Source organism: Leucopleurus acutus (genome assembly GCF_964270905.1).
Source record: "Leucopleurus acutus genome assembly, chromosome: 9".
NCBI classification, from domain to species: domain Eukaryota; kingdom Metazoa; phylum Chordata; class Mammalia; order Artiodactyla; family Delphinidae; genus Leucopleurus; species Leucopleurus acutus.
The window spans coordinates 105,931,386-105,945,539 of NC_139144.1; the positions used below are offsets into that span (position 1 = coordinate 105,931,386).

Sequence of the window (14,154 nt, forward strand, 5' to 3'; positions counted from 1 at the left end):
CGTGAGGCGCGGAGCCCGGGGCGAGCGGGCCTCCGCCGGGCCCCGGCCGAGACCCCGGGAGCCGAGGGCCGGGGTCACAGCGAGGCTACGCCGGGGCCCGTCCAGAGGCCGGGGCGAGCGGCGCGCGGGCGGGCTCGGCGCCTGCGGGGCTGCGCGCTCGGCCGGGCGGCAGGGGGCGCGCGGAGCCTGCGTTCCGGCGGACGGCCGCCCGCGGGGGTCGCGCGCCGGGAGCTGCAGGGGCGGGCGCGGGGGCGGTGGCTGGGTGAGGACGCAGGCCTGGGTCAGCGCTGCGGCCCCCGAAGGGAGCCCGGCCTGAGGGCAGCGGCGGGCACTTGGGGGCCACCCCGCCCCGGGCAGCGCCCGCCGGCTCTCGGCTCAGTCTGGCTCATTCCTCCCGGCCGCCGCCTCGTGCTCCGGAGCTGGGGACCCGGGGGCGGGCAGGAGAGGCCTCGCTCGCCCAGGACCTGCTCGGGGACCCTGCCCGCGTTGGTGGTCGATCGTCGAGTCCCTATCACAGGCTTCTTGGGGTGAGGAAACAGCTGGGGACTAAGGAAAACTCGAGATCCCAACCGGCAGATTCGCTCTCCACCCCAGGGCCGCGTCCCTGCCTGCAGCCTGTGCCTGGACTCCACTTCCAGGCCGACTGGTGAGCGCCCAGGGTCCCGGAGAACGCCTGGGGTACCAGCGGCAGGTCGTGGACTTGGGTGGAGGGGGATGCCCAGACCCCCCCATGACCGTACAGCCGCTACAGGCCACCTGCAGCTCAGACATCTGACTGCGAGTCCGTGGGTCACGAGTCAAATCCTTTTCACCTGCCCTAATCAAGGTCAGTTAAGACTTGCGTGTCCACCAGGCAGCACGGAGCCTAAGCAATAAGCTGTTTGCCCGGGTTGTTTCCCAGCAACTTGGAATCAGCTGCGTCCAGTTGGAGCTGAACTGGTTGGGGCCAGATGGGACCACCGATTCCCGAGCCGGGCCTGCGCGAGGGCCCGCCCAGCGCCCTTTAGACCGTGCAGCGGCCTGTAGCCCGCTACACCTGCGCCTGCGCAGAAGGAGTCCCGCAGCTTTCTCCAATCATCGCCTTTCCCCGCGCTCCCCACGCCTCAGGTGGCCCTGCTTCTTTATTCGTTATCGCGTAAATACCCCGAGCCCCTTCCCTTCCGGGACGCCAGAGCTGAGGTTTGCCCTCCTCTCTCCTGGCTTGGCCGCCTCGCTGACAGCCCCGGGCGTCTCGGCGTTTGGCTTGCTGTGCAGCAGCCCAGAGGAGCCTGGTTGGGTACCGACTGCACAGGGACGCTGCAGCTCGGGACCGCTGACTCTGCGCCACCTCTACCAGTTTGCGGCTTTGGAAGCATCAGGTAACGTTGGCTTCAGGCAGAAATTTCTCATTTGGGGCTTCTCCGTGAATGACACGCCTTGCCCGGGCGTTGCGGGGGCGGGGGGCGCCCTGCAGCCCTCCCCTCCCAGGGGCTGTGCCCTCCGCCGGGGCTCCCTGCTCCGAGCTGTTCACCGACCCTTGAAGTGCACGGTCCCTGCGGTTTCTGTGGCTCTTCTTTCGGGACGAGCACTGTTCTTGCAGGCGCTTCTCGGGGAGTCTAACCGGGGCTGTTAACTGAGCAGTTGACTATAGCATCTGTAAGTTCGTCAGTGTGTGCTGAAAGCTGGTGATATAACTGTTCAGGATTAGCGGGTATGCCCCCTCTTCCGTGCTTCACGTTAAGGTATTATTCCAAAGAGGCTGCTTTTGTTTCCTGCGCTTCACTGATCCCAGAGCAACTGTTGCTAGTTTTCCTGGGCTGTTGAAATGAGCTTTACCAGCTGTGAAAAAGAGCTGTGAATTGTGCTATCTTGTCACCAGTTCTTAAAGTCTGATACTATTGTATCCACACTCAGAAAATAACTTTGTTTCGTATTATATACAGGCAGCGGCTTTCAAACGTTTCAAGCGTTTTTCTGGGGAAAATAGATTGTGTGTGTGTGTGTGTGTGTCTGTGTGTCTAGGTGCCAACATAATTAGCACGCTATCATTCCTTCTCTAGATAACTTTCCATAGAAAAGGACATTATTCTAAAGAAGAGAAGTGTCACTGTCCACAATCCAAGACTGGCATCATCTTCGTTCTGTTGTCATACGATACCAGGTGATGGTGATGACGACAGCCATACCTAATTTCTGTATTCGGAAAAAATCCAGAAATGGTAAATTGAAATAAAACCCAAGTATCTTACATGCATATGCAAAACGAAGTTTACCAATGATAAATCCCGACTAAAAATAATCAGGACAGCTGGGGGCGTTCAGGACAGCTCGGGCCGTTTATTGGGGTTTTTTGTTTGTTTTTTTTTTAGCAATTTCGGGGCAAGTGCCCGTGCTCTGTCCACCATGACCTCTCCAGGGCAGGTGCTGCAATAAAATCATCAGAAAGAGAAGAGACTACCTCTCGGAAAGTGTACAAATGGTGCTCAAATAACACGTTAGCAGTTGTCAATCCGTGTCAATACAAGCCACGCCCGTCTCTGACACACCTGTCCGGCGTGTCACGCTGTTGGCGGGTTAGTGTAAGGTGCAGGTGATGCTGGAATTCAGGTCTCGAATTCTGGAAGGTCGCACTCAAGACGTGAGTGCGAGGAGGGCCTGTTTTGTTGTTCTTGTTAAGATGGATCTGTGGGTCTCAGTAACGACCTTAGAAGATCCCGTCATTTCCCCAGATTGTGCACAGCAAGGCAGCTGCCTCGTCCTCAGAACTCTCAGGGCTTCTCCACACGGGCTCTGGGCTCTGGGCTCTGGGTCGGGCCTGCGGTGCCCTTGAGCCTGACCGCCTGGGGTCAGGGAGGCAGCAGAGGTCAGATGCGTCTCCTCCTCTGTTCCGCTCACGGCCCGAGGCCCAGAGGGAAGCAGGAGGCCGCTGTACGCTGGCGGGGACAGTCCTCTGCTCGGTGTCAGAGGGACGAGGACCCGGGAGATGTGCAGTACGTCCGGTGTGATGCTCCTGTCACGCTGATGGGACGCGACACCGGGAACGGAGCCGTGAGGCCCCCGACAGCCAGGGCGGCGCCGCCTGTCTGCAGAGACTCACCTGCTTCCCTGAAGCCTCTGCACATCCCCAGGACGCGAATGGAGGCACGTTTCCCCTGCCCAGTGATGGAAAGGAGTCCAGGAGCCGTGCAGGCTGCTTTCGGGTGGGCGCCGGCCCCGCGGAAGGTCCCAGTGGGAAGTTGTGGGCACGTGGGGACCCGAGCAGGGCTGCCCGCGCTGCCCTCGGGAGGAGCCGGGTGCTTTGGCTGCCGTGGCTTCTCGGGACCACCAGGTCATCACACGTTGCCCACGGAGCGTGCGTCATCCTGTGCTCACCTCCCAACTCGCTGCCTCGTCGGGCAGCTGTGTAACAGAATTCTCACAGAGCATCTCACTGCGTGGAGAAAGCATCCCCACCCTCCTTCCTGCGCGTCAGGACCACCCCCCAGGGCACCCCTTCCTTCCAGGGCCCAGGGCCCAGCTTTGGAGCCCGTGCCACTCACTCCAAACGTCAGAGAACAAACGCACCGCAAGACAGCCAACAGTTACACGGCAGAGCTTTGTGACCCACGTGCCTCCGTCCCGACGTGTGTGTCTATGGGACGGGTTCTCACGCCCGCACCCTGGGCAGCTGGGCCCTCCCGGTGCTGGGCGCCTGCAACGCTGTTTCAGGCGGGGCTGCCATCCCTAACCGGGTGACTTGGGCTGAGTCACAGAGGAGAACTGCCCTTCTCCACAGGGCCTCCTCTCCTCCCCCCGCAGTGCCCCCTTTCCAGCAGTGACGGTCTCAGTGTGTCACCTTGGCCTCTAAGATCTGGATGCATAACCTCAGAAGCCCTAGAGCTTTGCAACCTAAAACCAAAGCCCTACGCAGCTCAGTGGGCAGACAGCCCAGCCTCCAAAGTCTGAAAGTTGGTCTTGGCCCCTGATGTCTGGGTTCTCGTTGCTTTGTGGGCCAGCGGCTATTCAGAGGGCCTCCTTCTGTCTCTCCAGAACTGCTTCTCCGCCATTGTTCTTGGGTTTAGCACAGTAAATGCTGGCTCTTTTCTGGGTCAAAACCCTTTTCAGGTGTGATGGAAGCTACAGGAGAATGTGGACGTGCACTGCACGCGCGCGCACTCTCTGATACATTTGGTTATAATTTAATTCTTTGTGTGGATTTGCGGTTTTGAAAACTTGGTTTAAGGGTGTTCAGTGATGGTCTCGAGGACAGAAGAAGGTGCCCACGATAGAATCTTTCCGATCTCCTGTTCACCGCTCGCTGGCTTAACTAGCGTTGTCTCCTTTTTCTCTTTTTTAAAAATTGTGAAATACACATATAACTTCCCATTTGAGCTACTTTTAAGTGTACAATTAAGCGGCATTAGGTATATTCACAATGTTGTGTGGCCATCGTCACCGCCCATCTCCAGAACTTTCCATCGTCCCAAACTGAAACTCTGTCCCCATTAAACACCAGCTTCCCCTTCATTCCCCTCCCCAATCCCGGAGCCCCTGGCCCCCACCATCTACTTCCTGCCTCTGTGCATTTGACCTCTCCAGGCACCTCATGTGAGTAGGATCTTATAGCATTTGCCCTTTTGTGACGGGCTTATTTCACTTAGTATTACATCCTCGAGGTTCAGCCACATTGAATTTCCTGAATTTTTTCCTTCCTTTCAGAGTTTCCTTCCTTTTTAAGGCTGAATCATATTCTGGTGTGTGTATGGACCACATTCTGTTTATACAGCAGTGGGTATACACTTGGTTTGCTTCCAGTTTTTGGTTATTGTGAATAATGCTGCTACAAACATGTATACATGTCTCGTGGAGACCTTGCTTTCAGTTCTTCGGGGTATACACCCAGTAGAATTGCTGGATCGTAGGGTAATTCTTTTTTAAAAATTTGAGAAGGTACCATAATGTTTTCCACCGTGGCTGTACCGTTTTATGTTTCTGCCGACGGCGCATAAGGGTGCCAATTTCTCCACCCCCTCACCAGCACTTACGGCGATTTTTGTTGGTTTGTTTTTGGTTGGCGGCCATCCTGGTGGGTGTGAGGGGGCGTCTCGTAGTTGTGCTTCGTCCTGGTGCTCGGTGATGCTGAGCATCTTTTCTTGTGCTTAGTGGCCATTCATACATCTTCTTTGGAGAAATGTCTATTCAAGTCCTTTGCTCATTTTATTATTTTTTAACATCTTTATTGGAGTATAATTGTTTTACATTGTTGTGTTAGTTTCTGCTTTATAACAAAGTGAATCATTTATACATATACATATATCCCCATATCTCTTCCCTCTTGCGTCTCCCTCCCTCCCACCCTCCCTATCCCACCCCTCCAGGTGGTCACAAAGCACCGAGCTGATCTCCCTGTGCTATGCGGCTGTTTCCCACTAGCTATCTATTTTACGTTTCGTAGTGTATATATGTCCATGCCTCTCTCTCAATTCGTCCCAGCTTACCCTTCCCTCTCCCCATGTCCTCAAGTCCATTCCCTACCTCTGCATCTTTATTCCTCTCCCGCCGCTAGGTTCTTCAGATCCGTTTTTTCTTTTTTAGATTCCATATATATGTGTTAGCATACGGTATTTTTCTCTTTCTGACTTACTTCACTCTGTATGACAGACTCTAGGTCCATCCATCTATCTCACTACAAATAACTCAGTTTCATTTCTTTTCATGGCTGAGTAATATTCCATTGTATATATGTGCCACATCTTCTTTATCCATTCATCTGTCAGTGGACACTTAGGTCCTTTGCTCGTTTTAAAATCAGGTTGTCTTTTTGTTGAGCTGTAGTAGTTCCTTTTATATCCTGGATATCAGCCCCTTATCAGGTACAGGCTTGCAGTATTTCCTCCATCCCATGGGTTGCCTTTTTACTCTGTTGTGCCTTTTGAAACACTAAGGTCTTAAGTTTTGACGTGGTCCAACTGATCCGTTTTTGTTGTTGTTGTTGCTTGTGCTTTGTCAGCAGTGGAGAAACAGATTGAAGAGTAACCAAGTGCTGTCTCCGAGGCATTTGTTATACTGGGTCACAGCACTAAAGCTATAAGAGGAAGAAGGTACAGAGACAGGCTGGGAGCATGAGGAAAAGCTTTATAGGCCTTAGTGAACAGGGAAGCTTGCCAGGTGGGAATGGGAGTTCCCTCGTACAAGCAGCAGCAAGGAAGCCCGTGTGACCGCTGGGAATGAGGGGGTGCGGTAAAGATGCCACAGGAGATTAAGAAAGATACGAAACATCACAATCTGGGTCCTTCCCTCTTTCTAGCAGGCATGTGATGACCAGAATTCTATTTCAGATAAATTGCTCCTTCAAAAGTCTGGAGGACACTGGGAAATGGAAGAGACCGGAGGCCCAGAGGCAACTAGAAGCCTGTTGAGATTTCCGGGAGGGACAGGAATCCGCCGACGGTGACGGGGATGGAGCAGCGTGAACGTCCGTGCAGCCAAGTGAACGAAGCAGGTGAGGCACAGACAGGAGGTGTGGGGAGGGGACAGTTGAAGGTGACATGCTTGTGGCCAAGTGTGACTGGAACACGGCAGATGAGTGAGAGTGGCAGGAGAGAGCAGGTCGCCGGGGACAGGCTGAGATTCGTGCGAGGTGTGCAGGAGACAGCGAGACTCCCCACAGATGTAGACCTTCGCTTGAGCGCTTTTTCTTTTTAACATCTTTATTGGGGTAGAATTGCTTTACAATGGTGTGTTAGTTTCTGCTTTATAACAAAGTGAATCAGTTATATATATACATATGTTCCCATATCTCTTCCCTCTTGCGTCTCCCTCCCTCCCACCCTCCCTATCCCACCCCTCCAGGTGGTCACAAAGCACCGAGCGGATATCCCTGTGCCATGCGGCTGCTTCCCACTAGCTATCTAACTTACATTTGTTAGTGTATATATGTCTATGCCTCTCTCTCGTCCTGTCACAGCTCACCCTTCCCTCTCCCCATATCCTCAAGTCCGTTCTCAAGTAGGTCTGTGTCTTTATTCCTGTCTTAACCCTAGATTCTTCATGACACTTTTTTTCCTTAAATTCCATATACATGTGTTAGCATACGGTATTTGTCTTTCTCTTTCTGACTTACTTCACTCTGTATGACAGACTCTAGGTCTATCCACCTCATTACAAATAGCTCAATTTCGTTTCTTTTTATGGCTGAGTAATATTCCATTGAATATATGTGCCACATCTTCTTTATCCATTCATCCGATGATGGGCACTTAGGTTGTTTCCATCTCTGGGCTATTGTAAATAGAGCTGCAATGAACATTTTGGTACATGACTCTTTTTGCATTATGGTTTTCTCAGGGTATATGCCCAGTAGTGGGATTGCTGGGTCGTATGGTAGTTCTATTTGTGTTTTTTTAAGGAACCTCCGTACTGTTCTCCATAGTGGCTGTACCAATTCACATTCCCACCAGCACTGCAGGAGTGTTCCCTTTTCTCCACACCCTCTCCAGTATTTATTGTTTCCAGATTTTTTGTTGATGGCCATTATGACTGGTGTGAGATGATATCTCATTGTAGTTTTGATTTGCATTTCTCTAATGATTAATAATGTTGAGCATTCTTTCATGTGTTTGTTGGCAGTCTGTATATCTTCTTTGGAGAAATGTCTATTTCTCCATTTTTGGATTGGGTTGCTTGTTTTTTTGTTATTGAGCTACATGAGCTGCTTGTAAATTTTGGAAATTGATCCTGTGACAGTTGCTTCATTTGCAGATATCTTCTCCCATTCTGAGGCTTGTCTTTTGGTCTTGTTTATGGTTTCCTTTGCTGTGCAAAAGCTTTGAAGTTTCATTAGGTCCCATTTGTTTATTTTTGTTTTTATTTCCATTTCTCTAGGAGGTGGGTCAAAAAGGATCTTGCTGTGATTTATGTCATAGAGTGTTCTGCCTATGTTTTCCTCTAAGAGTTTGATAGTGTCTGGCCTTACATTTAGGTCTTTAATCCATTTTGAGTTTATTTTTGTGTATGGTGTTAGGGAGTGATCTAATCTCATACTTTTACATGTACCTGTCCAGTTTGCCCAGCACCACTTACTGAAGAGGCTGTCTTTTCTCCACTGAACATTCCTGCCTCCTTTATCAAAGATAAGGTGACCATATGTGCATGGCTTTATCTCTGGGCTTTCTATCCTGTTCCATTGATCTATCTTTCTGTTTTTGTGCCAGTACCATACTGTCTTGATCACTGTAGCTTTGTAGTGTAGTCTGAAGTCAGCCTGATTCCTCCAGCTCCGTTTTTCGTTCTAAAGATTGCTTTGGCTATTCGGGGTCTTTTGTGTTTCCATACAAATTGTGAAATTTTTTGTTCTAGTTCTGTGAAAAATGCCAGTGGTAGTTTGATAGGGATTGCATTGAATCTGTAGATTGCTTTGGGTAGTAGAGTCATTTTCACAATGTTGATTATTCCAATCCAAGAACATGGTATATCTCTCCATCTATTTGTATCATCTTTAATTTCTTTCATCAGTGTCTTATAATTTTCTGCATACAGGTCTTTTGTCTCCTTAGGTAGGTTTATTCCTAGATATTTTATTCTTTTTGTTGCAATGGTAAATGAGAGTGTTTTCTTGATTTCGCTTTCAGATTTTTCATCATTAGTGTATAGGAATGCCAGAGATTTCTGTGCATTAATTTTGTATCCTGCCACTTTACCAAATTCATTGATTAGCTCTAGTAGTTTTCTGGTAGCATCTTTAGGATTCTCTATGTGTAGTATCATGTCATCTGCAAACGATGACAGCTTTACTTCTTCTTTTCCGATTTGGATTCCTTTTATTTCCTTTTCTTCTCTGATTGCTGTGGCTAAAACTTCCAAAACTATATTGAATAAGAGTGGTGAAAGTGGGCAACCTTGTCTTTTTCCTGATCTTAGTGGAAATGCTTTCAGTTTTTCACCATTGAGGACGATGTTGGCTGTGGGTTTGTCATATATGGCCTTTACTATGTTGAGGAAAGTTCCCTCTGTGCCTACTTTCTGCAGGGTTTTTATCATAAATGGGTGTTGAATTTTGTCAAAAGCTTTCTCTGCATCTATTGAGATGATCATGTGGTTTTTCTCCTTCAATTTGTTAATATGGTTTATCACCTTGATTGATTTGCATATATTGAATCCTCGCATTCCTGGAATAAACCCCACTTGACCATGGTGTATGATCCTTTTAATGTGCTGTTGGATTCTGTTTCTAGTCTTTTGTTGAGGATTTTTGCATCTATGTTCCTCAGTGATATTGGCCTGTAGTTTTCTTTCTTTGTGACATCCTTGTCTGGTTTTGGTATCAAGGTGATGGTGGCCTTGTAGAATGAATTTGGGAGTGTTCCTCTCACTGCTATACTTTGGAAGAGTTTGAGAAGGATAGGTGTTAGCTCTTCTCTAAATGTTTGGTAGAATTCGCCTGTGAAGCCATCTGGTCCTGGGCTTTTGTTTGTTGGAAGATTTTTAATCACAGTCTCAATTTCAGTGCTTGTGATTGGTCTGTTCATAGTTTCTATTTCTTCCTGATTCAGTCTTGGCAGGTTGTGCATTTCTAAGAATTTGTCCATTTCTTCCAGGTTGTCCATTGTATTGGCATAGAGTTGCTTGTAGTAATGTCTCATGATCTTTTTTATTTCTGCAGTGTCAGTTGTTACTTCTCCTTTTTCATTTCTAATTCTATTGATTTGAGTCTTCTCCCTTTTTTTCTTGATGAGTCTGGCTAATGGTTTATTTATTTTGTTTATCTTCTCAAACAAGCAGCTTTTAGTTTTATTGATCTTTGCTATCGTTTCCTTCATTTCTTTTTCATTTATTTCTGATCTAATTTTTATGATTTCTTTCCTTCTGCTAGCTTTGGGGGTTTTTTTGTTCTTCTTTCTCTAATTGCTTGAGGTGCAAGGTTAGGTTGTTTATTCGAGATGTTTCCTGTTTCTTAAGGTGGGCTTGTATTGCTATAAAGTTCCCTCTTAGAGCTGCTTTTGCTGCATCCCATAGGTTTTGGGTCGTCGTGTCTCCATTGTCATTTGTTTCTAGGTATTTTTAATTTCCTCTTTGATTTCTTCAGTGATCAGTTCGTTATTTAGTAGTGTATTGTTTAGCCTCCATGTGTTTGTATTTTTTACAGATCTTTTCCTGTAATTGATATCTAGTCTCATGGTTTTGTGGTCAGAAAAGATACTTGATACAATTTCAATTTTCTTAAATTTACCAAGGCTTGATTTGTGACCCAAGATATGATCTATCCTGGAGAATGTTCCATGAGCACTTGAGAAAAATGTGTATTCTGTTGTTTTTGGATGGAGTGTCCTATAAATATCAATTAAGTCCATCTTGTTTAATGTATCATTTAAAGCTTTTGTTTCCTTATTTATTTTCATTTTGGATGATCTGTCCATGGGTGAAAGTGGGGTGTTTAAGTCCCCTACTATGAATGTGTTACTGTCGGTTTCCCCTTTTATGGCTGTTAGTATTTGCCTTATGTATTGAGGTGCTCCTATGTTGGGTGCATAAATATTTACAATTGTTATATCTTCTTCTTGGATTGATCCCTTGATCATTATGTAGTGTCCTTCTTTTTCTCTTCTAATAGTCTTTATTTTAAAGTCTATTTTGTCTGATATGAGAATTGCTACTCCAGCTTTCTTTTGGTTTCCATTTGCATGGAATATCTTTTTCCATCCCCTTACTTTCAGTCTGTATGTGTCTCTAGGTCTGAAGTGGGTCTCTTGTAGACAGCATATATATGGGTCTTGTTTTTGTATCCATTCAGCCAATCTGTGTCTTTTGGTGGGAGCATTTAATCCATTTACATTTAAGGTAATTATCAATATGAATGTTCCTATTCCCATTTTCTAAATTGTTTTGGGTTTGTTATTATAGGTCTTTTCCTTCTCTTGTGTTTCTTGCCTAGATAAGTTCCTTTAGCATTTGTTGTAAAGCTGGTTTGGTGGTGCTGAACTCTCTCAACTTTTGCTTGTCTGTAAAGGTTTTAATTTCTCCATCAAATCTGAATGAGATCCTTGCTGGGTAGAGTAATCTTGGCTGCAGGTTTTTCTCCTTCATCACTTTCAGTATGTCCTGCCACTCCCTTCTGGCTTGCAGGGTTTCTGCTGAGAGATCAGCTGTTAACCTTATGGGGATTCCCTTGTGTGTTATTTGTTGTTTTTCCCTTGCTGCTTTTAATATGCTTTCTTTGTATTTAATTTTTGACAGTTTGATTAATATGTATCTTGGCGTATTTCTCCTTGGATTTGTCCTGTATGGGACTCTCTGTGCTTCCTGGACTTGATTAAATATTTGCTTTCCCATATTAGGGAAGTTTTTAACTATAATGTCTTCAAATATTTTCTCAGTCCCTTTCTTTTTCTCTTCTTCTTCTGGAACCCCTATAATTCGAATGTTGGTGCGTTTATTGTTGTCCCAGAGGTCTCTGAGACTTTCCTCAGTTCTTTTCCTTCCTTTTTCTGTATTCTGCTCTGCAGTAGTTATTTCCACTCTTTTACCTTCAGGTGACTTATCCGTTCTTCTGCCTCAGTTATTCTGCTATTGATCCCATCTAGAGTATTTTTAATTTCATTTATTGTGTTGTTCATCGTTGTTTGTTTCATCTTTAGTTCTTCTAGGTCCTTGTTAAATGTTTCTTGCATTTTGTCTATTCTATTTCCAAGATTTTGGATCATCTTTACTATCATTATTCTGAATTATTTTTCAGGTAAACTGCCTATTTCCTCTTCATTTGTTAGGTCTGGTGGGTTTTTATCTTGCTTCTTCATCTGCGGTGTGTTTTTCTGTCTTCTCATTTTGCTTATCTTACTGTGTTTGGGGTCTCCTTTTTGCAGGCTGCAGGTTGGTAGTTCCCGTTGTTTTTGGTGTCTGTCCCCAGTGGCTAAGGTTGGTTCAGTGGGTTGTGTAGGCTTCCTGGTGGAGGGGACTAGTGCCTGTGTTCTGGTGGATGAGGCTGGATCTTGTCTTTCTGGTGGGCAGGTCCACGTCTGGTGGTGTGTTTTGGGGTGTCTGTGGCCTTATTATGATTTTAGGCAGCCTCTGTGCTAATGGGTGGGGTTGTTTTCCTGTTTTGCTAGTTGTTTGGCATAGAGTGTCCAGCACTGTAGCTTTCTGGTTGTTGAGTGAAGCTGGGTGCTGGTGTTGAGATGGCTATCTCTGGGAGATTTTTGCCATTTGATATTACGTGGAGCTGGGAGGTCTCTTGTGGACCAGTGTCCTGAAGTTGGCTCTCCCATCTTAGAGGCACAGCACTGACTCCTGTCTGCTGCACCAAAAGCCTTTCATCTACACGGCTCAGAATAAAAGGGAGAAAAAGTAGAGAGAAAGAATTAGTAGAAATAGGAAGAAGGAAAGAAAGAAAGGAGGGAAGGAAGGAAGAAAGAAAGAAAGAAGGAAAGAAAGAAAGAAAGGAGGGAGGGAGGGATGGACGGTGGGAGGAAGGAAGGAAGGAGGGAAGGAAGAAAAAAGAAAGAAGATAAAGTAAAATAAAATAAAGTAAAATATAATAAAGTTATTCAATTAAAAAATAATTATTAAGAAAAAAGTTTTTTTTTTTAAAAAACAGACGGATAGAACCTTAGGACAAATGGTGGAAGCAAACTATACAGACAAAATCTCACACAGAAGCATACACATACACACTCACAAAAAGAGGAAAAGGGGAAAAAATCACAAATCTTGCTCCCAAAGTCCACCCCCTCAGTTTGGGATGGTTCGTTGTCTATTCAGGTATTCCACAGATGCAGGTACATCACGTTGATTGTGGAGCTTTAATCCGCTGCCCCTGAGGCTGCTGGGAGAGATTTCCTTTCTCTTCTTTGCACAGCTCCCGGGGCTCAGCTTTGGATTTGGCCCCGCCTCTGCGTGTAGGTCACCTGAGGGCGTCTGTTCTTCGCTCAGACAGGACGGGGTTAAAGGAGCCGCTGATTCGGGGGCTCTGGCGCACTCGGGCCGGGGGGAGGGAGGGGCATGGCGTGCGGGGCGGGCCTGCGGCGGCAGAGGCCGGCGTGACGTTGCAGCAGCCTGAGGCGTGCCGTGCGTTCTCCCGGGGGAGTTGTCCCTGGATCCCGGGACCCTGGCAGTGGCGGGCTGCACAGGCTCCCGGAAGGGGGGTGTGGAGAGTGACCTGTGCTCGCACACAGGCCCCTCGGTGGCGGCAGCAGCAGCCTTAGCATCTCATGCCCGTCTCTGGGGTCCGCGCTGTTAGCCGCGGCTCGCGCCCGTCTCTGGAGCTCCTTTAAGCGGCGCTCTTAATCCCCTCTCCTCGCGCACCAGGAAACAAAGAGGGAAGAAAAAGTCTTCTTGCCTCTTCGGCAGGTCCAGACTTTTCCCCGGACTCCCTCCCAGCTAGCCGTGGTGCACTAACTCCCTGCAGGCTGTGTTCACGCCGCCACCCCCAGTCCTCTCCCTGCGCTCCGACCGAAGCCCGAGCCTTAGCTCCCAGCCCCGCCCGCCCCGGCGGGGGAGCAGACAAGCCTCTTGGGCTGGTGAGTGCCGGTCGGCACCGATCCTCTGTGCGGGAATGTCTCCGCTTTGCCCCCCGCCCCCCTGTTGCTGTGCTCTCCTCCGCGGCTTCGAACCTCCCCCCTCCGCCACCTGCAGTCTCCGCCCGCGAAGGGGCTTCCTAGTGTGTGGAAACTTTTCCTCCTTCACAGCTCCCTCCCACTGGTGCAGGTGCCGTCCCTATTCTTTTGTCTCTGTCTTTGCTTTTTTCTTTTGCCCTACCCAGGGACGTGGGGAGTGTGTTACCTTTTGGGAGGTCTGAGGTCTTCTGCCAGCCTTCAGTAGGTGTTCTGTAGGAGCTGTTCCACGTGTAGATGTATTTCTGGTGTATCTGTGGGGAGGAAGGTGATCTCCGCCTCTTACTCTTCCGCCATCTTCCTATGAATCCAAGTACTTTTCTTACTTACTAAATATTTTCAGGATTAAGACATGTTAACTTTTCCTGATGAGACTGTAAAACCTCTGGGGGGGCGAGGATACTCGTTATTTCTTCCACGTTTCTTCTCAGTGTCTAGTCCCGCCACAGATGATCTGTCACGTACGAGGGGAAACGTACTTTAAAAAAAAAAAAATTATTTTATAGAAAATAGTTGATTTACGATGTTGTGTTAATTTTTGCTGTACAGCAGAGTGATTCAGTTATACACATAAATACATTCTTTTTCATAT

At 47.8% G+C, this 14,154-nt stretch overlaps 1 long non-coding RNA gene across 1 annotated transcript in view; it reads left to right on the plus strand.

Annotated features, from left to right (window-relative positions):
* Positions 1–311: 311 nt before the first annotated feature.
* The window catches only part of LOC309966558, a 30,160-nt gene continuing 16,317 nt past the window's right edge, over positions 312–14,154 (plus strand). Inside the window, exons 1-3 of the long non-coding RNA XR_014326462.1 lie at positions 312–646; positions 1,221–1,358; positions 6,297–6,460. This is a non-coding gene — a long non-coding RNA (uncharacterized lncRNA). The remainder of the gene's footprint in view (positions 647–1,220; positions 1,359–6,296; positions 6,461–14,154) is intronic.